This window comes from Harmonia axyridis, chromosome 5, assembly GCF_914767665.1.
Source record: "Harmonia axyridis chromosome 5, icHarAxyr1.1, whole genome shotgun sequence".
In the NCBI taxonomy this organism is placed as follows: Eukaryota; Metazoa; Arthropoda; class Insecta; order Coleoptera; family Coccinellidae; genus Harmonia; species Harmonia axyridis.
The window spans coordinates 2612589-2634703 of NC_059505.1; the positions used below are offsets into that span (position 1 = coordinate 2612589).

Consider the following 22115-nt stretch of genomic DNA (forward strand, 5'->3'; position numbering starts at 1 on the left):
TACACCAGGGAAATCAATCTTCATTGATAGGTATGCTAAGTTTAAATCGTGGTGAAATCAGCACCGAAGACGCCGAACGCAGTGGACGCTCAAAAGATGCTATCACCGATCAAAAAAATCGAAAAAATTCACAGCAGACATTGTGAAGTTATCATCTGAAAGTGTACATCATATCATTCACAAATAATGGTACATGAGAAAGCTATGTGCGAAATGGGTGCCACGCGAGTTCACAATCGATCAAACGCAACAACGTGTTAATGATTCAGAGCAGTGTTTGAAGCTGTTTAAGTGCAATAAACCTGAATTTTTGCGTCGATATGTGACAATGGATGAAACATGGCTCCATCATTTCACTCCGGAGGCCAATCGACAGTCATCTGAGTGGGCTGCACACGATGAACGGAATCCAAAGCGAGGAAAAACAAAACAGTTAGCTGGCAAGGTATTGGCATCAGTATTCTGGGATGCGCAAGGTATAATATTCATTGATTACCTCCAAAAGGGCCAGACCATCAACAGCGATTATTATATGGTTATAGGATCGTTTAGAGGAAGAAATCGTTAAAAAACGGTCCCATTTGAAGAAAAAAAAAGGTGCTGTTTCATCAAAACAATGTGCCGTGTCACAAATCAATGGAAACAATGGCAAAATTGCATGAATTGGGCTTCGAATCGCTTCTGCATCCACCGTATTCGCCAGATCTGGCCCCTGCGACATTTTCCTGTTCTCAGACTTCAAAAGAATGCTCGCTGGAAAGAAATTCAGCGCCAATGAAGAAGTAATCGCCGAAACTGAGGCCTATTTTGAAGCGAAAGACAAATCGTACCACAAAATTGTATCAAAAATTTGGAAGATCGCTGTATCGCCCTCGAATGCAACTATGTTGAATAATAAAATCGAATGTTGCCAAAAAAATGTGTTTTACTATGGTAGACCGGGGACTTTTCAATTGACCTGTTATAGCAGTTGAAATAGAGGAAAATATTCATCTCATTTACAGAACATAGATTGTTTATTTCTTGAAAAACTTAGGGGGGCCAAGACTTTTGACGATGTGTGTAATCAAGGGCGGATATAGCTATTTTTCATAGGGAGGTTGTAACAATTCAAAGCCAATAATTTGCAATATTTGGGAAATTACCAATTTGAAATTATTGCATGAAATATTTTTTCGATATTCATGGGGGGGGTAATTACCCCCATTATACCCCCCCCCCCCAGTAAATTAACCCTTGTGTGTAATTCAGTAGATAATCTGAAAACATACGTAAATAAAAACCCGCAAGATTTATGAGAATGAATCACCCTTTTTTTTATTGATCGCACATTCCAATAAGAACCCAACCACCTTTCCACTAATCAATTAAAAAACCAGGTCAGCTTTGCATAGCGTGCTAATTTCTTGTGAAAAATATGGGGTAATTCCTGTTTGAAACCACTGCAAGAGCTTCGCGCATATCGATTATTCATTCTCGTGAGTAATAAACTTGGAAAACTGGAACTATGTCATCGTTACAATGGAAAATGAACTGTACGTTTCCACTCCCTAAGCTACAATTCGATTAACATTCATTCCCGCAGAAAAAGGACGAAAACCAGAATGTAAGAACCTTGACATGTGAACAACACTTTTGTTCGCTGAGAAATCCTATTCTTCTCCCCAGATCCTCTTGGTATTTGATAAAAACATCCTCTTTTCATCCCTGCATTTTCATCTGGCGTATTTCTTTTTTAATCTTTCTGAGGGAGGTAGATGCTATTGTGCTAAGGGGATTTTCCTCCGATGCTGCTACAACGAAATCGCATCAGAATTTTGTTGAATTGAAAATGGTATTATGCTGAGATTGAGCATGAGTGGAAGAATATAGCATTTACAGAATTTTCGATATTGCAGTATCGGAAACCTACTTGTGTTCAATATTATCTGATCATAAAATCCATTCTATATATCTTCATAAAATGCCTAATGATCGAGTAGTATACAGCTAGTATACAGGATGTGTTTACTTTTCAAACATTTCAAAAGTTGAGGCAGATTTTCTGATCACTATAAGTAAGCACAATAGCTGTTTCTATCTGATGAACATTTATTTTTCACTCGAACGTGATTGCTCAGGAACTCAAACGGAGCAGCAACATTGGAGTGGTTCATATTAATACAATGCAGTTCAAATAGCTGAGTTCATAGAAGTTTATCCTGTCTTGAAAATATATCGAGTTATTTTCAACTATGAACCTAAATTTACAAAGCCAAAACGGTTCATTTATCAATTATGAAATTGCAAATTTTTATGCATCCATTGTATGAAAGTAATAATATACACGGTATTGCTAAATTTGAAGTACAGAGGAAAATGAATTGAATAATTAGAAAAAAGTCCTATAAACAGAAACAGCAAACGCTTTTTTTCTTTTTTTTTTTGTGATGATTATATCAGTTAATCGAATTTTCATTAATTTCCGCAACAGATTGGGTAAATAAGTATCAAAACTTGTAATTAATTTATTCATCACAACTAACTAACGGGATCTTTATAATAATTCGGGATTTTTTAAGAATAACTAGAGAATTTTTTCAAATTTTTATCCAGAAATCGGCAGCAGATACGACAAAACTACAAGAAACCAAAAAGTGTAGTACTGGACCAGAGTTTCTTTCAACATTTTTCTAAACTACCAGTGGTAGTTCAACAAATTCTGGAAAACAGAATCGGGCACAGTTCCAGAAAAAATATCACAACAAACACAACAAAATATCAAAATAAGTATATCACATGATGAAAACTTCAAATTGGAATTGTATGCCAAATTTTAATTGAATATTTTTTGCAAGAAAGATGCTATGAACAAAAACTCTTGAAAAAATTAAATTTGAACACCCTGTATCTCGAGAACGAAACGTTCGCTGCTCCAGGTTTCTTCTTCATGTGCCCTGTCAGTTTTGTCCGACGTTAGCGATCACCATTGAGAATGCTTCTCGATCCCCAGGTTTATAGGACTTATTTTCTCTTGAAATAATCCGAGGAATCTATCATTTTTATTTGTACCTTCAATTTAGGAACACTCTATATTGTGTTACCAACGATAAACAAAGGCTACATACTTTTGAGATGAAGAGATTCAAAACGCTCTGAGAAACGATAAATTTTTTTTTTATCGAAAGTGATAAAAAACAAAATAAAATAGATATTAGATATAATCAGTATTGGAATGAATTTATCTATTCTAACAGATAACTAAAGGGTGTTTTTTTAGAGCTATATAACTTTAAATTGCAATAAAACAACGATGGATTATTCGATTGACATGAATTTTATTAATCCGAAAGATAATCTTGTGGCATTTCATTTTGAATATGATTTCTGGCATATGACCGCCACGGCTGGCTCGGATATAGTCCAATCTGGAAGTCCAATTTTCGATGACTTTTTCCAACATTTGTGGTCGAATATCGGCAATAACACGGCGAATGTTGTCTTCCAAATGGTCAAGGGTTTGTGGCTTATCCGCATAGACCAATGACTTTACATAGCCCCACAGAAAGTAGTCTAGCGGTGTTAAAGCACAAGATCTTGGAGGCCAATTCACAGGTCCAAAACGTGAAATTAGGCGGTCACCAAACGTGTCTTTCAATAAATCTATTGTGGCACGAGCTGTTAAATCGGTCGCCATCTTGAACAGTAATGCCAACTTAAAGTTATATACTTCGAAAAAAAAACACCCGTTACATCACTAAATAAGCCACATAATTCAACAATATGAAAAATCAAATAATGATAATGATATTCCTATTGAGAAAACTTTAAGTATCAATTATCAGTACTTTTTTGATAGAATACACTTTATACAACCCTTATTCCTTCAATAATTTCAATGCTTCAATTCTAATCAGCTTTGCTACTTTAGTACTTTATACATTTCTGTGGATCATTCTCTCACAATCTTGCTATGATCGTAATATAAAATAAAGTTGAGCATTTTCATTCCGATTTTGATCATTAATTTCTCTCTATAGAATAAAATAAGCTGCAATTGAATACGACAATACTATGTTTACTGTTCAAATATTCCAGGAAATTCACACCTAGATGAATAATGCATCGGCAATCATTTGCATAAGCATACCATAAAATGTCCATTCCAATTTTTCAAGAAGCAAGTTCGCCATATAAGGCAATACTTTTCATATTTTTCATCGCGCAAGCAACCACTATAAGAAAATAAACAAAACCCAGGTGACCTTCTTCATACACCCGTCAAGTTTGTTTGCATCGGTAATTACTTCCTCGAGAGACAACATTATTGGCATTACGCTTTTTAAACTCGACTTCTTCAAGACTGCACCTACAAAAGAAATTACAGCTTACAGAAATCAACCACCTACCGATGGAACATTTTTAGGTTTCATCTTAAATAAATATCAATATTCAATGACTGTTCACTGTACTTTTCTGATTATCATGTATCTTGATTTAAATTGAACATCAGTATAATAGAAAAGGGAGAACGCAGACTCCATCATATCTGTCATATCGTATTTATAGATTGACTACTCTGGAGCAGAAAAGGGTTGTATTCGATCAAACTTTTTTATATCGGATAATGAATGGCCACTTCGATTTTCCTCTCATTAATGAGGTTTATTTAAACATTCGTGCTTTCACCGGACGTCGAAGAGAACTGTTTTATGTCCCAAGAGAGCGCACGTCGTTGTTTTATAACTCCATTTTTTTGAGAATCATGCGGTTTTATAACTGGCACATTTTTTTTATTGACATTTTCAATATTTCTCAAGTTGATTTTAGGGAAATATTATATTTGTATCTATGTAGAAATTACTGAATTGTTTATTTTTTTGATATTGTTGACATGTTTTATATTATAGTTTATGTTCATTCTCAATTGTAAATATCTTCTTTTTTGTGGTGAATCCTTGTAATTGGGTTATTCCTGTAAGGATTCCTGTTTATGTTAAATAAATAAATAAAAGAATGTCTTCTTCTACTATAATTCTAAGTAAGGTCTGGAGAATACATTTCAACGTTTCCAAGTATGTCTTGACCATTTGCGCAACATGCGGTTGAGCATTGTCATGCTGTAAAATCACTTTATCATGTCTCTCGTTGTATTGCGGCCGTTTGTCTTTCAATGCTCAGCTCAAGCGCATTGAAGGAGTTAGATGACGATTTTAACAACTCATAATACACTACGCCGAGCTGGTCCCCCAAATACTGAGCATGACCTTGGAACCGTGTATATTCGGTTTGGTCATCGATGTGGAAGCATGGCCAGGATATCCCCACGATTTTCTGCGCTTGGGATTATCGTAATGAACCCATATTTTGTCTCCAGTCGCAAAGCGATGCAGAAATCCCTCCCGTCTTTGCCTTGCAAGCAGCTGTTCACGAGCAAACGAACGCTGTTCAACATATCTTGGTTTCAACTTGTACAGCACCCAATTTTCTTGTTTCTGAATCATTTCCATGACTTTCAGTTGTTTTGAAATGGTTTGTTGCGTCACTCCCAATGATCCTTTCAATAATTGTTGCTTTTAACACGCGTTCTGCATCTTCGAAAACCTTCTCTCTTCCACCGCCATACCGGTGTTAGACGTTAAAATCAGCGTTGAAACCACTCTCGACACATTCTCTCACTAATAGCAGTCTCACCATTGGTATTTGAGAGCATTCGATGAACCACTGCCACAGATTTCTTCTTTTTAAAGCAGAAATTTGAAACCTCATGCGAATGACGCGAATTTGGCTCCTCAGCTGACATTTTTAATCGAGAATAATTTTATGATGCAGACAAAATTCGACTAATATTTCGATAGCGTAATGTGTACAAATACCTAAGCTTATTGTATGACTACCACTTACCGTTACAGCGATCTAATGCAAAACGGCGGAAGTTGTACACCTAATAATGGAGGGTTTTTCGACAAGAACTCTGTTTTTCAATATGGTCACTCCTAAGATGTATAAAACACTGTTGTGCTCATTGACTCTTGAAAAACCTTGAGGAGGAATTACCACCCTGTGGTTTTTCGCGCATCAGTCAAACTTTGGTACCCATTTATTTCCCCTCTGGAGCTACCCAATCTGTAGCGAAAATTATCAAAGATTCGATCACAAAAAAACTAGAACTACAAAGTACACCCTGTATCTGGAAAACAAAGCGTTTGCGGGCCCACATCTATAGGACTTTCTTCTCTTAAAACTATCCAAGGATTGTCTCATTTTTCTTTGTACCTTCAGGAACAATTCTAATTTTTCTATAGAAAATAGAATTGTTCCTGTTGATTCTACAACCTATATATAGTAAAGGTTGCAGAATATCGAAGATCTGAGGAACAATCCATTTCTACCTACAGGAACAATTCTATTTTCTCTATAGAAAATAGAATGGATTGTTCCTCAGATCTTCGAGATTCTGCAACCTTTATATATAAAGAATATATAGGTTGCAGAATCAACAGGAACAATTCTATTTTCTCTATAGAAAATAGAATTGTATTTTCTCTATAGAAAATAGAATTGTTCTAATTTCTCTATAGAAAATTGAATTGTTCCTGTTGATTCTGCAACCTATATATAGATAAAGGTTGCAGAATATCGAAGATCTGAGGAACAATCCATTTGTACCTACAGGAACAATTCTATTTTCTCTATAGAAAATAGAATTGTATTTTCTCTATAGAAAATAGAATTGTTCTAATTTCTCTATAGAAAATTGAATTGTTCCTGTTGATTCTGCTACCTATATATAGATAAAGGTTGCAGAATCTCGAAGATCTGAGAAACAATACATTTTCTATCGAGATATGTTGCAGAATCTCCAAGATCTATTAACCTTTGCATAATTCACTCCTCCACAATCCCGTCTTCGACTCCCTCCCAATCCCACTTTCAATTAAGTTCTTTTTTTCATCACCGCCTCCCGTTCAGCATACCTACCTTTTCCTGGGGGCTTAGCAGGAAATCGACATTAACAAGGTGCACAGAATATCCGAGCGCTTGCCAAAGGATCACTCGAGTCGTCTACAAGGTCGGCCACAAATCAATATCACCGCGTTCTATAGCTGACACTCGGCAAGTGGGAAAGGTCGTTAAAGAAAAAGCTGAAAAATCGACGGAACGAAAATTAAGCGTCTGATCTAGAGACGAATGGAGAGGTTCAAGGTGGATTTATGGGTGGAAAACATGGGAGCGAGAAGGCATTCGTTCATGCTTATCGGTTGGATTTTGTGTGGTATTTCAATTTTGAGTTTTAATCGCGTTTTCGAAACAGGATGCAAGGTTTTCATTATTTAATGCTTCTGATTGTGAGTAGGGGAAAAAGAGGTGGGTGTTTTATTTAGAATTATTCCAAATGAACCATAATTGTTTGTATGTGTTCCTCGTTCGATGATCTAACATCTGATTGACATAAGCTTTTATGTAACGGGTGTTTTTTTCGAGGTATATAAGTTGGCATTACTGTTCAAGATGGCGAACGATTTAACAGCTGTTAAGTGATTTATTCTCAGTTTGGTTTGGCAATTCATCATGAATAGACTCACGCCGGAACAACGCTTGCAAATAGTGCAATTTTATTTCGAAAATAATGGTTCTGTGCGGAATACGTATCGCGCACGACGTCCATTTTATTTTGTTTAGCGATGAAGCGCACTTCTGGTTGAATGGCTACGTCAACAAACAAAACTGCCGCATTTGGAGTGAAGCTAATCCTCAAGTATGTCGAAACGCCGTTACATCCAGAAAAACTGACTGTTTGGTGCGCTTTATGGGCTGGTGGAATCATTGGTCCGTACTTCTTCAAAAACGATAATGGCCAGAACGTTACAGTCAATGGTGATCGGTATAGAGCCATGATTACTAACATTTTCATTCCTGAATTGAACAACCATGATGTCCAGGAGCTGTGGTTCCACCAAGACGGCGCAACATGTCACACAGCTCGTGCAACAATCGATTTATTGAAAGACACGTTTGGCGACCGCCTAATTTCATGTTTTGGACCTGTGAATTGAACTCCAAGATCTTGTGATTTACACCGCTAGACTACTTTCTGTGGGGCTATGTAAAGTCATTGGTCTATGCGGATAAGCCACAAACCCTTGACCATTTGGAAGACAACATTCGCCGTGTTATTGCCGATATACGGCCACAAATGTTGGAAAAAGTCATCGAAAATTGGACGTCCAGATTGGACTACATCCGAACCAGCCGTGGCGGTCATTGCCAGAAATCATATTTAAAATGTAATGGCACAAGACTATAAATAAAACGGATAAATAAAATTCATGTCTATCGAATAATTCATCGTTGTTTTATTGCAATTTAAAGTTCTATAGCTCTAAAAAAGACACCCTTTAGATACCAGCTGCTACAGCTTATTATCTAGGGAAACACGCCAACTCTGGAAGAATAAGTTTCTGAATGACATTATCTGTTTTTTTAAGTCTACTTCCGGAACCACAAAATGGATAACCCCTTAGGTACCATTCATATTGCCCTAGTTGTAATAATAGCTATTTCAAAAGCCAAAATGAAATTAAATAATAAATCATCATTAAACAAAATTGAAAAAACTACAGTTTCTTTCAACCGCAACCTGTAATACCCAAATGAACATTCCCATATATCATACCACCTCCCACCAAGACCAACGGTCCTCTAAAGTCTAAACCAATGCCCAATCGGTGCCTGAAACGCGTCCAAGTACATCACTACGCCATCTACGCAAGCACCAATCATCTCTAATTCAAATAATTCCAGAAATTACACGTTTCTAGACGTCGGCCCGCTTCTGGCCTACTATATTTTTTCACTCGGACAATTGAATCCCACAGGCGGTCAATTACACCGTTGGTTATGCCAGAACAAGCGCCCAGATGAGTCATTACGGGCCTGCAGTTACGGAGCAGGGATGGACGGCTCACGTAACGTCAAGATTTTTTTTTACCGCTTGGACATATCTCTAAGGCCGTTCGTATAATGATCACGATCATGTCTTCATGGGCTGTGTGACAGGGAATGTTGATTTGAGGTTATGTCTGGTGATTCGTGTAGCTGTATGGGGTTGTTTGGAGGTTATGTATGAAGTCATTTATGATGATCTTTAGCCCCGGTGCACACATACGACTTTTGCAGTTACGACACCGTTGCTGTGTCGTACCACAGCCCGCATGATGTCAGTTACGACGTCGCAACGGCACGGCGGGTAGTGTGCATGCTCCCATTTGATTCTTTGTACCACAGGCCGCAAGTACGACACAGCAACGGTGTCGTAACTGCAAAAGTCGTATGTGTGCACCGGGGCTTAAACTGACGGCATTCGGTGACTGAGAAACAGTTCGATTTTTTTTTCTGTAGTATTAGATAGGCGTATAACTTTGCATCCGCCGTTTTATTCTGAAATTCGAGGCTTTATCGTAAAAAACCGGTTATACATTTATGATTCAAAGTAATGTCCATCGCTGTCCACTACTTTCTCCCATCTTTCGAGCAGCTCACGAATCCTGCGTTGAAAAAATTTAATCTTTTGAAGCGATCCAAGAATCGATCCAATTTTTTACTTCTTCATAAGACCGGTCAGCCAGGCTGTATGACATTGATCAAAACAAGTGATAGTCCGAGGGAGCAACGTCTGGAGAATACGGCGGTTGGGGTAGGACTTTCTATTTCAACGTTTCCAAGTAAATCTTCCCTACCACCTATACCTTGCAAACAGCTATTCATAAGCAAACAAACGGCGTCAACATCTCTCGGCTTCAATCGTACGGCATCCAATTTCCTTGTTCCTGAATCATTCACATGACTTTCAGGCGTTTTGTAATGGCTTATTGCGTCACTACCAATGACAATTCTTGTTGCTTTTGACACGAGTCTTGATCAAGTAATGCCCCCAATTCTGCATCTTCGAAAACCTTCTCTCCTCCACTGCCATGCTGGTCTTGGACGTCAAAATTATGTTCTTGAAGAGTTGAAACCACTCTCGGCACATTCTTTCACTAATAGCGGCCTCGCCATAGGTATTTGAGAGTATTCGATCATCCTCAACCGCAGATTTCTTAATATTAAAGCAGAAAATTGAAACCTCCCGCAAATGACGAGAATTTTGCTCGCAAGCTGACATGTTTTATCGAGAATAACTTCAAGATGCAGATACAAATCGACTAATATTTCGATGACGTTATGTTTACAAATACCTAAGCTTATTGTATGAGATCTACGATTTATTTATTTCGACTACCACTTACCGCTACAGCCATCTATGGCAAAACGGCGGTCAACGTAGAAAAACTTGACGAAAAATGAAGTAAGATGAGAAACCTTTTGAATATGACAAGAACCCAGATATCTCATAAATTTTTATTTTTGGTTACTAAATATGGCTCAAACGGCAGCAAATGAGTCCTACTAACACGTCCTCCAAGGTTCATGTCTAATTCGGAAACACCCTGTATATTTATTATTAGAAATAATTTTAAAAATCCACGAGCAATTACTGTTAAGGATTAATTATTAGAAGACGTAATAAACCAACACAATCTCTGTAATTGAATGATGCGTGTGGTCCCTCCAGAGATGACTGGGCATATTCAACTGTGAAATATCCTGATCAGCTCTCTCTCAAAGAGACTCTAGTAAAGACTTCAACTCCAGGTTTTTTTAGCCGTTAATTCAATTATCTATTTTCTACGCAGCATTACACAATTCCGTAGGAATTTTCTAGCTGGACATGATCGCAATCACTGCGACGTAACGAAGAAAGCTGAATACCAATCCGATGAACAATGAATACCGGAATAATCGGATTAGATGATGGAAGGTCGAATTATCCATCTTTAAATTATACTAGCTGACGAAGAAACTGCAACACCCAGAAGAAGCTGTTTAAATTAAAAATTTTTTTTTTGGAAAAACATAGATAATATAGCGTGGAGCAAATGATTGGAATTTGGAGGGTTTACAATTTTTGTTAATAAATTTGTTACTAATGTGTTTGTCCACCGCGATTATCTATACACTCTCCAACACGTCTCGGCATTGATGCAAAAAGATGGTCAATTCCTTTTTAAGGGATACTATTCAAGCTACCTGTACTTCATGTCTCAGAGCCGCCAAAGTCCGTGGAAGCTGGGGTAAATTTCCAAGTCCATGATGTCCCAAACATGCTCTATGAGCGAAAGATCGGGGGATCTGGGCAGCCATGACGAAAGATTCACATGGGTCGCTTCGAAAAAGTTTAAACTAACTCTGGCAACATGTGGTCGGGCATTATTTTGCTGAAATATTGGATTCTCGAGTCGGTTAAGGAGAGGGAGAACATATGGATCCCCTATTTCTTGAAGGTAACGCAGCGCTGTCATGTTACCTTGAATAAAGACTGGAAGTGACCTACTTGCATGTCCAATAGCACCCCATACCATAACGCCTACTGTCCGTTGTAAATGACGCTCAACATCAAACTGTGGTTCTCGTCTTTCTCCCCGACATCGTTTAACCCTTCTTCGGCCATCATGTGCACACAAGGCGAATCGAGATTCATCAGAAAAGACGACCTGATGCCATTCCATATTCCAATGTTGACGTTCTCTGCACCAATGTAATCATTGCTGGCGATGCTCAACCGTCAGAGGTAATACAAGATGGGGTCGATAATGCTGCAGACCAAAAGACCTTATCCGGCGGTAATAGCCATAAGTCTTAGACGTCGATGTTGAACTTCATTTGTGCCCCTTAGACGTCCGGTGGCTACTCTTCTTCGATTTTGGGCATTATCACACCACGCTTGAAAACATCTCATAAGTGTAGTTGGATATCTGTTCGTACAGTTTCTCAAAATGACAACCCCGCCTCCCGTAGACCAATAATTCGACCTCTTTCAAATTCACTTAGTTGGCGATAAATTACGCGTACACGTGCTTTGGGCATTTTAACAACAACTAAACATCGACTTTGGATCTCATCGAACAGCTGGTTGTAAAATTTTAAAAACGACTACATTATTCAAGTAACAAAAATTGTTCACATGAAAAAACCTTCACGATTTTTCTTCCAAATTCAATCATTTACTCCTTGCTATAGGTACTATGTTTTACCAAAAGAAATTTTGAATTTAAAGAGCGGTTTCTTTTTCATTTAGTTCAATATAAAAATGATTTTCTTCAATGCATCATGTAATATTCATAAATAACCATTATATTGCTTCAAAAAAGATATTCACCTTTTTGGCGGTCTATTTGAGAATACTGAGTACAATACAATCAAGATAGTAATCTTCACTCCTTATGGAGTGTGTGGTACTGAAGTGCACTTCATTTGTGATGAATAAAAGATTTTTTCTCGAAATTGTCCATTAAGCTTTTACTTCAATGCCTCTGATTCACGAAGTGATAATTACAAACACGATGTTTTATAGCAGTCCATAAAATTGATGATTTAAGGCATTCTTCATGAAAGAAACCAATAAGTGTTACCGGCGTTACAAATCAACAAGCGCAAACCTTTTATATAAATTACATTGAAACCGTTAGTCGAAACAATTTAATTTACATTTTCAACGTCAAAAAAGCCAAGTTCATGTTTCCCCTAAGCATTACAGTTGTGAACATGAAAATAACACCTATTCCTTTTGTTACCTAATCACTTCTTCGTCTAGCCTTGGGATACCTCAATCATGCAGTTGGTACTTTTGTCGGAAGATCGAGGATGGTACTTATGTTATGACCCTTGCCTTCTGATTATAGAGTCGTTAGGATTGTCGATTGTTCTTCGATAGGTACCTATCCGAGATGTATCTAGCGTTAAGAGATATAATTTGTTGGGGTGATTTTAAGATTTGTGTCTGGGAAGGAATAAGATCAGTATTCGTTTCCTTGTGTACTCCTAGAACGTGAAGAATGGACTAGTTTTAAATTTTTTGTTAAGGATTAATTCTAAAAATTTAAGTAAAATGAAAAAAAAATGTGAAAGAATCATTGAAATATCTCTAGAAATGAAAAAGTTATGGGACTTTGAAGTTGCGCTTGGAAGAATAATTTCATAGTACGTGTAAGTGGCGTGACGTCACACACTAGACGCCTGGTATTCGCAGAGTGCTTACGAATTCATTGGTGTACAATCACTTGTGCCGATCGTATCGTGTTTTGTTAGTTATACGATGGCTGAAATAACTTACTATATACATACATATAAATTACTTTTTTCTCTATCTACTTTTTACTCCTCACATAAATATGTTTTGCCATTGATAGACTTCAACAACCAGTTCTCAACTACAAACAGTTTATGAAACGTTTTTTAAATAAATCATCGTTATAAGTTGAACCATGATGAAGCAAACTCAAAAGTAGATACTTATTTCAGCACTGACATAAGATGGATTTGAAGAAAAAAACTCCATCACTGCGAATATATCTATTTTAGGCAAATTGTCACTTTGTCCTTTCACGAAGCCTTCTTCCATTATGGTGATATAAAAACAAAACTCGAGTTAAAACTACACTGTACAACTACAAACGGCGCGAGAGCCTTGGCGCGGCTAAGTATTTAAACGTAATTTATGGTGTAGCGATCACAGGCAAGTGCCGTGGCGTCACAGACCAAAGACGTTCCGCGCTAAAATACGTAAATTTAAATAATCTATTTCTCAGTCATTTATTGATGGATTTTCAAAATTTTTTCACTGATTTATCAGTTTTGCCCTATATATTAATTCTATCGTGTCAAATATAGTATTATCACTAAACGAGTCCATTGGATTAAAAACGGAACGAAAAAGAGGAAACAGTTTGAAATTTAGATCATACTATTACATACATACATTACTGAATTCATTCTCTGCTTGTATTGGATTTACCAATAGAAATAATTCGAGTTAGATGAGATTCAGATTCAAGATTTCAACGCGATTTTATGGTCTATTGTGCCCCCAAATGAGCTGTTCTCACCATTACTCGTTGTGGTCTACAGCTTGTCCTACAGTTCCAGAATTCCAATGAACTACAGTATCTGGAATGGATTCAAGGAGGTTACTTCCTCACTTCTAACGGGTGATTTTTTTCGAGGTATATAACTTCAAGTTGGCATAACTGTTCAAGATGGCGTCCGATTTAACAGCTGTGAAGTGATTTATTCCCTGTTTGGTTTGGCAATTCATCATGAATACGCCTGAACAACGCTTGCAAATAAAGCAATTTTATTTCGAAAATAATGGTTCTGTGCGGAATACGTATCGCGCACTACATCCATTTTATTTTGTTTAGCGATGAAGCGCACTTCTGGTTGAATGGCTACGTCAACAAAAAAAAACTGCCGCATTTGGAGTGAAGCTAATCCTCAAGTGTATGTCGAAACACCGTTACATTCAGAAAAACTGACTGTTTGGTGCGCTTTATGGGCTGGTGAAATCATTGGTCTTCAAAAACGATGATGGCCAGAACGTTACAGTCAATGGTGATCGGTATAGAGCCGTGATTACTAACTTTTTCATTCCTGAATTGAACAACCATGATGTCCAGGAGCTGTGGTTCCAACAAGACGGCGCAACATGTCACACAGCTCGTGCCACAAGCGATTTATTGAAAGACACGTTTGGTGACCGTCTAATTTCACGTTTTGGACCTGTGAATTGGCCTCCAAGATCTTGTGATTTAACACCGCTAGACTACTTTCTGTGGGGCTATGTAAAGTTATTGGTCTATGCGGATAAGCCACAAACCCTTGACCATTTGGAAGACAACATTCGCCGTATTATTGCCGATATACGGCCACAAATGTTGGAAAAAGTCATCGAAAATTGGACGTCCAGATTGGACTACATCCGAGCCAGCCGTGGCGGTCATATGCCAGAAATCATATTTAAAATGTAATGCCACAAGATTATCTTGCGGATAAATAAAATTCATGTCAATCGAATAATCCATCGTTGTTTTATTACAATTTAAATTTCTATAGCTCTAAAAAACCCCCTCTATATAAAAGAGTACCGACGCTGGTGCCATCTATTGGATTTCTCTTAAATATACGATTGTTTGCAACTGCAACTGGAATTTCTCCAGTGCTGTATTACAAAAATACTGTTATATTCCTACGAGATCAATTGAATCGTTTTATTTTTAATCGACCTATCGTACCTTGACCCCAACAAATTAAAAATAATTATGGAACTCATCTGCGCTGCAAGGTATTGTTGACGTTCCGTATACTGCAGCTTCAAAGGCTCTAGTTAAGAAACAATGGATCATCACTCAAGAAAATTTATGGTTTTTCCGACAACAGCAGCAACTTTCGGATTACATTCGAGAAATTAACGATTAATGACTGTAGCGTGGGCGGAATTCCAGTTCTGCAAAATGGCGAATCGTACATTTTAAAATTGCCTAAGACGAAACAACTTTCTCGTTATCTAATTCCTGTGAGCGTTCGTGTTCGGAATTGAACATAAATCAAATTAGAATTTACGAGCTGATGCGAAAACGTAGACAATGAAGTCTGACCTGATTTTGGATACATCTTCATCTATTTTATTATTTCCATTCATAAATCATAGGAAGAATGACATACGTAAAGGATGTTTTTTTTGGAGCTATAGAACTTTAAATTGCAATAAAACAACGATGGATTATTCGATTGACATGAATTTTAATTATCAGCAAGATAATCTTGTGGCATTACATTTTAAATATGATTTCTGGCATATGACCGCCACGGCTGGCTCGGATGTAGTCCAATCTGGACGTCCAATTTTCGATGACTTTTTCCAACATTTGTGGCCGTATATCGGCAATAACACGGCGAATGTTGTCTTCCAAATGGTCAAGGGTTTGTGGCTTATCTGCATAGACCAATGACTTTACATAGCCCCACAGAAAGTAGTCTAGCGGTGTTAAATCACAAGATCTGGGAGGCCAATTCACAGGTCCAAAACGTGAAATTAGGCGATCATGATGAATTGCCAAACCAAACTGAGAATAAATCACTTGAGAGCTGTTAAATCGGCCGCCATCTTGAACAGTAATGCCAACTTAATGTTATATACCTCAAAAAACACCCGTTACTAGGAATGATACAATTCAAAAAGGTTATAATGTGTATTATATTTTGTCATTTCGAATGTCATTTATGTTTAGGAGGATATGCCATTTATTCAAGGGAAGATACACGCTTCAACAACATAGAGAAATTATTAAATTGTTTCATCAAAATCAGTGTTCATTTGTCAATACTGAGAGATATTTAAGAATAATTTATGCACGACATTATTCAGTATGAATCTATGGTGTGCATTCACCAATTTGCAACCCATAGCAACATATATTTGTTGAAAGCTTATTTTTCAAGTATGTTCTTATTTTTCGCCAAAATCGAAACATACGTTCACATTTGTTATCCTTCTCTTTAAGTTTTATTTTTTCCTTTTGATCATAAAAGTTGATTTCAAAAAATATATTGGAAATATCTACGTTACGCAGTAGAGACCTTAAATTTTATTACTTGAACATAGAAGATATACCTTGTACATGAACAATAAGGACTTGTACTGAAAGCAAAAGTTGTACAATTGATTTAATAAAATACAAAAGAACTGTTAGTTGAAGAACCGAATATAGGATGGAATATACATCGATGTATAAAAATATAACCTGACATACCGTAACAATTTTGTTTTGATCGCTTCATGAATGAACTCGTTAAACTATAATTACTAATCAACTGTGAGTAGGTATCCAATGTGCTATAATTGCTAGAGACATGATTGCAGATACGCCATAATTGAACTGATCTAATTCATACATCTTTGCCGACTCTATATCCCATATTCTCTTACAGAAAACCTTATTTTATGCGTTTTATGACCATAAATAAAAAGCAAAAAGTTTCCAGGAAGTATGAACAAACCTCGTGTTAAATCTAAATTGAGTTTGTGTCAATAATTCGTACCATGAGAATTCCCTATTTATTTACCACATGTCCTCATGAGTTTTGTATGCAAGAATGGTCCGATCTGATGTCTGGAATTGAAGTCACTGATCGATGCAATGTATAACAAATATAATGGACTTCTGTCACGATATCATCGGCATTTCAACCACAGTGTCAACAGCATAATTCTGGAGTTTTATTGTCCAACAATGAGGGTGTTTATGGTCGACAAATATTACTTCTGACAGAGCACTGATAAGTGACTGCCTCCACTATACTTCTTGTGGGCATGTGAAAGGAATATTCAAATATTTTATCATGAGGGAAATTGAAGGTAAATATCTATGGAGGTATCAAACACTTTTTGAGTAGATTTATTAACAAAAGCGTGAATGAGAATGGAGTCTTCATTTGATATCTAATGTTTATGGCCCTTTCATTTTTAATCGTAATCACAAAATAACGACAAGCTTTCAAATAACTATAACCACATAGGCGTACAACTTTGCTTCCGCCGTTTCTTGCAGAAATTCGAGGCTTCATTGTAAAAACGTGGTTATAAAGGGTGTTTTTTTTAGAGCTATAGAACTTTAAATTGCAATAAAACAACGATGGAATATTCGCTTGACATGACTTTTATTTATCCGCAAGATAATCTTGTGGCATTACATTTTAAATATGATTTCTGGCATAACACGCCACGGCTGGCTCGGATGTAGTCCAACCTGGACGTCCAATTTTCGATGACTTTTTCCAACATTTGTGGCCGTATATCGGCAATAACACGGCGAATGTTGTCTTCCAAATGGCCAAGGGTTTGTGGCTTATCCGCATAGACCTATGACTTTACATAGCCCCACAGAAAGTAGTCTAGCGGTGTTAAATCACAAGATCTTGGAGGCCAATTCACAGGTCTAAACGTGAAATTAGGCGGTCACCAAACGTGTCTTTCAAAAAATCGATTGTGGCACGAGCTGTGTGACATGTTGCGCCGTCTTGTTAGAAACACAGCTCCTGGACATCATGGTTGTTCAATTCAGGAATGAAAAAGTTAGCAATCATGGCTCTATACCGATCACCATTGACTGTAACGTTCTGGCCATCATCGTTTTCGAAGTAGTACGGACCAATGATTCCACCAGCCCATAAAGCGCACCAAACAGTCAGTTTTTCAGGATGTAACGGTGTTTCGACATACACTCGAGGATAAGCTTCTTTCCAAATGCGGCAGTTTTGTTTGTTGACGTAGCCATTCAACCAGAAGTGCGCTTCATCGCTAAACAAAATCAAATGGACGTAGTGCGCGATACGTATTCCGCACAGAACCATTATTTTCGAATTAAAATTGCACTATTTGCAACCGTTGTTCAGGCGTGAGTCTATTCATGATGCCCATAAAGCGCACCAAACAGTCAGTTTTTCAGGATGTAACGGTGTTTCGGCATACACTCGAGGATAAGCTTCACTCCAAATGCGGCAGTTTTGTTTGTTGACGTAGCCATTCAACCAGAAGTGCGCTTCATCGCTAAACAAAATAAAATGGACGTAGTGCGCGATACGTATTCCGCACAGAACCATTATTTTCGAATTAAAATTGCACTATTTGCAAGCGTTGTTCAGGCGTGAGTCTATTCATGATGAATTGCCAAACCAAAGTGAAAATAAATCACTTGACAGCTGTTAAATCGGTCGCCATCTCGAACAGAAATGCCAACTTTAAGTTATATACCTCGAAAAAAACATCCTATACATAAATTTACAAACATGTCGACATTAATATTTGGTAAAAAAAAAATAACAAATGGATTGCAATTTTTCAACACGAATGATATTCTAAAAGTCTCCAGTTAACTATATGAAATGATTCTTGTTCGATCCACGTAACCTACTCCTATAAAATTTTCCCACAGTGCAAACGAGCATATACTTCTTGGCAGAAATGAGTAATCATTCACCCTTTATTCAAATGCAAATAGGACACAGCCACATTTGAATAATGAATCATGGCAAGAGTACAGTATCTGTCTCCCTTAAATAATACCTTCCTCGAGCTGAATTCAAATAGAATCGATTCGATAGTTCAATTTGAACAGCTCCTTATTTCATTCATTGTTTCGGATGATTTATGAGATTTCTTTCAACGTATCTTGGAACAGAATCGCTGAAAAACTGACCACTGCAATATTATAAGTAATTTATCTGCACTTTTGTTGTCGATTGCGATGGAATTGGTTTCATTCGGCAGCTCCGCCTATAAGGTTTTTGTTTGGTAAATACATATAGATGCCGCAGTATTATTCACCTCAAATTTCCTCCATCAACTTATAGAGTTTGTACTTTCTGATGAATTCATCATAACTTATAAGTAGGTAAGAACCAGATTTTCCAATGAAAGGTTACATTTTGAATAGCCCGCTATCTGGGCAGCTGTCATCATTTGACAATTGACAAGTAAAAACTACGCCATCACTATAAATGGAATGATTCACTACAACAACGCATTGAAATTGTTAAAATTCGCTTCAAAAATGGTTCAGAAAGTCACAGTTTGCAAAACTAGAGCACTTTTGGGTCTTCGTGAAGCACTTTCTCGGCTGACAATAGTGAAACTGCAAGAAAACTTTGAGCTTTTGAGCTTCTAATATGAATAATCGAAACCGTTTGCATCGCTCAAGAACAACTAAAAATATTGCTGCTCTAGCTCGAAGTGTAGATGACAACCTAGGTTTGTCCATTCCTCGTTGATCTTGGGAATAAGTCATTCATTAAGACTTAGGTCTTAAGGCTTTTGAAGTTAGTTATTATTATTTCACTGAATCGGGGTCTTTACAGCTCTGCTAGCTTGCCAGGAACTGCAACCAAGTTGATCTTTTGTTCTTAACCCCTTCCTATTCATACAAACACAGGGAGGCCATCGATGCTGTTAATGAACCCACGACATCCTTAGGAGCCTTGGCTATTACTTTGTGAGAATCCAGAACTGATTTTTCCATGTGAGTGGTTCTTAGGCTAGTCAAATCCTGGCATTTGCACACTTTGTGTTCGGCTGTTTCTACCTTCTTTCCACAGAGTCTGCACATCTCTTCTGCTGTCTTACCCATTGCGTTACAAAAGATATTAGCAACGACAGTGTCTTGTCAGCAGTCCCACAATTACCCGAAGCTCAGCTAGTGGTAGCTTCAGATGCTTTCTGATATAGGTCGATGAAAGCACCACAAATTTCTTTGCCTGAGCAAGACCTGGAGTATTGCTCCAGAGAATTTTTTCTATTGTCCTTTTCTCTCTGTCTTGTATTGGTATTTTCCAAGTACACAGAAGGGCTCAGAACCAACAGGTATCAACCTTGATGCCCTTTCTGCAAGTTCATCGGCTTTTTCATTCCCTTCATAACCACAATACTCCGGTACCCATAATAGAGTTACTTTATTGTCTCTGGCAAGTTGCTTCATGGTATTACTGCACTCCCATGTCTGTAGAGAATCCTGGATATATGATTCCAGGGATCTCAGTGTAGCCTGGCTGACCGTAGTGATGTGAATACGCACCCCTTTGAGGTTTCTTTTGGGACACTTTTGGGCGCATGTGTAGACAGCTAGTGTCTCGGTTTGCAGGTTAGAGGGCTTACTTCTCAGGGATCTAGAGATCCTCGACTAAGGCCCATATGGTCCAATACCTCTGCCTTTTTTTGATTTTGATCTATCAGCACATCTGCAAGAAATGTTTTCGGGCCATGTTTTTTCTCGAAGAGATTATTATAATTGGGTACGGAGATCTTGTGATTCAACACCTTCAACTTTTTTTGGGGCTACGTGAAAGAAAAGCACCACAACTTAATATTTTATTGACAACAGATCCGACATAGGTGAAATTTGATTTAGACTCTTAATAAAATGTGATTTATCAATCACTACTGGTATATACCTCTATATTGTTGTGTGGTCTTCTTGGGCCTAATAGACTTATGAATGAACAAATGCTCAGAAGCTCTTGTCAAGTCATTGCTTAGACCATTTTTTTGAATTAATACCATAAATTTTGTCATAGATATCAATTCGAACATAACCGTGACAGTCCTGCCAAAGTACAAGAAATAAATCCTAAGAAGTATTCCCTAATTGGCCGATACCTCTTCGAAAGATGCCTTCTCACGATAGATGTACCAAGCAACCAACTTCAGAAAGGAGAAAAAAACATGATTTATGAGAGTACGACGTCTTGCGACATCTTCCTATTTCTCCAATAACGCAAACATTAAATTTCAGCCAGGTTTGTGGTATGGAATTTTGACCAGCCTAATGGCAACATGCGTTAACAATGGCACAAGTGAATTTATGGCTTTATGTGAAGACATTTATGGATATTACATGTGTTGCGCTGATGGATTCGTTAGTTTTCATGGTTTGTGTGAAGTTTTATTGTGTCGAGCCTCAACAATTGCTCGAACGAGAATGTAATCTCGAATCTGAACAATAACTCAAAAGGAATGTTTCCGATAACTGGTAATATTGAATTTCCAATAATCGCAGGCCGTTGAGCTCTCTTTGTGATACATTTCAAGCGAAAATATGGCAATCGAGAATTAGTGTTCGAAATGGATTCAGAATTGAATAGGTTCCATTATCTGAAGGTGAACAATTGGGGTTCTGATGAACAAATCAAGGGGAAGGGAATTCCTAAATTTGTGCATTAGATTCAAATGAATTCATTTCGCTTGCCTCGTGAATACCTGGTCATGCTGATAAATCCAACACAACTTACGACAAAAATTGAACTATGAGGAATTTTTGAAACAGAAATACCATTTTCAGTAATGGTATTGTTTTTTCTTGTCAAATGTCAAAAGATGACAGATGTCCTGATAACAGTTATTCAAAGTTAAACCCCTTATCAGAAAACCCTATATGTATTCCCTTCTTTTTTTCTTCTTCGAATTTGTATAAAAATTCCATCCGCAAATTTAGTATAGTACGGTAAAGTTGAATCACCCTGTATGAGCACGCAAGACTGCTCATCCGCCTTTTTTTCATGGTAATATCAGGTGTCGACTGGCTAAAAACATTAACGGTTCTTATTCATGGTTGTGAAGATTCAATGAAGAATGTGCTGCTGGAACAGTTGCAGAAGCAGGTGAGGTCGAAGAACAAGAGGAACGCGTCTGGTGTCTCCAATTCAGGAAG

The 22115-nt window shown here is 37.4% G+C and overlaps 1 protein-coding gene across 6 annotated transcripts in view; it reads right to left on the reverse strand.

Annotated features, from left to right (window-relative positions):
- Positions 1-22115, reverse strand: part of LOC123679719 — a 278857-nt gene that overhangs the window by 179458 nt on the left and 77284 nt on the right. The window lies entirely within an intron of this gene.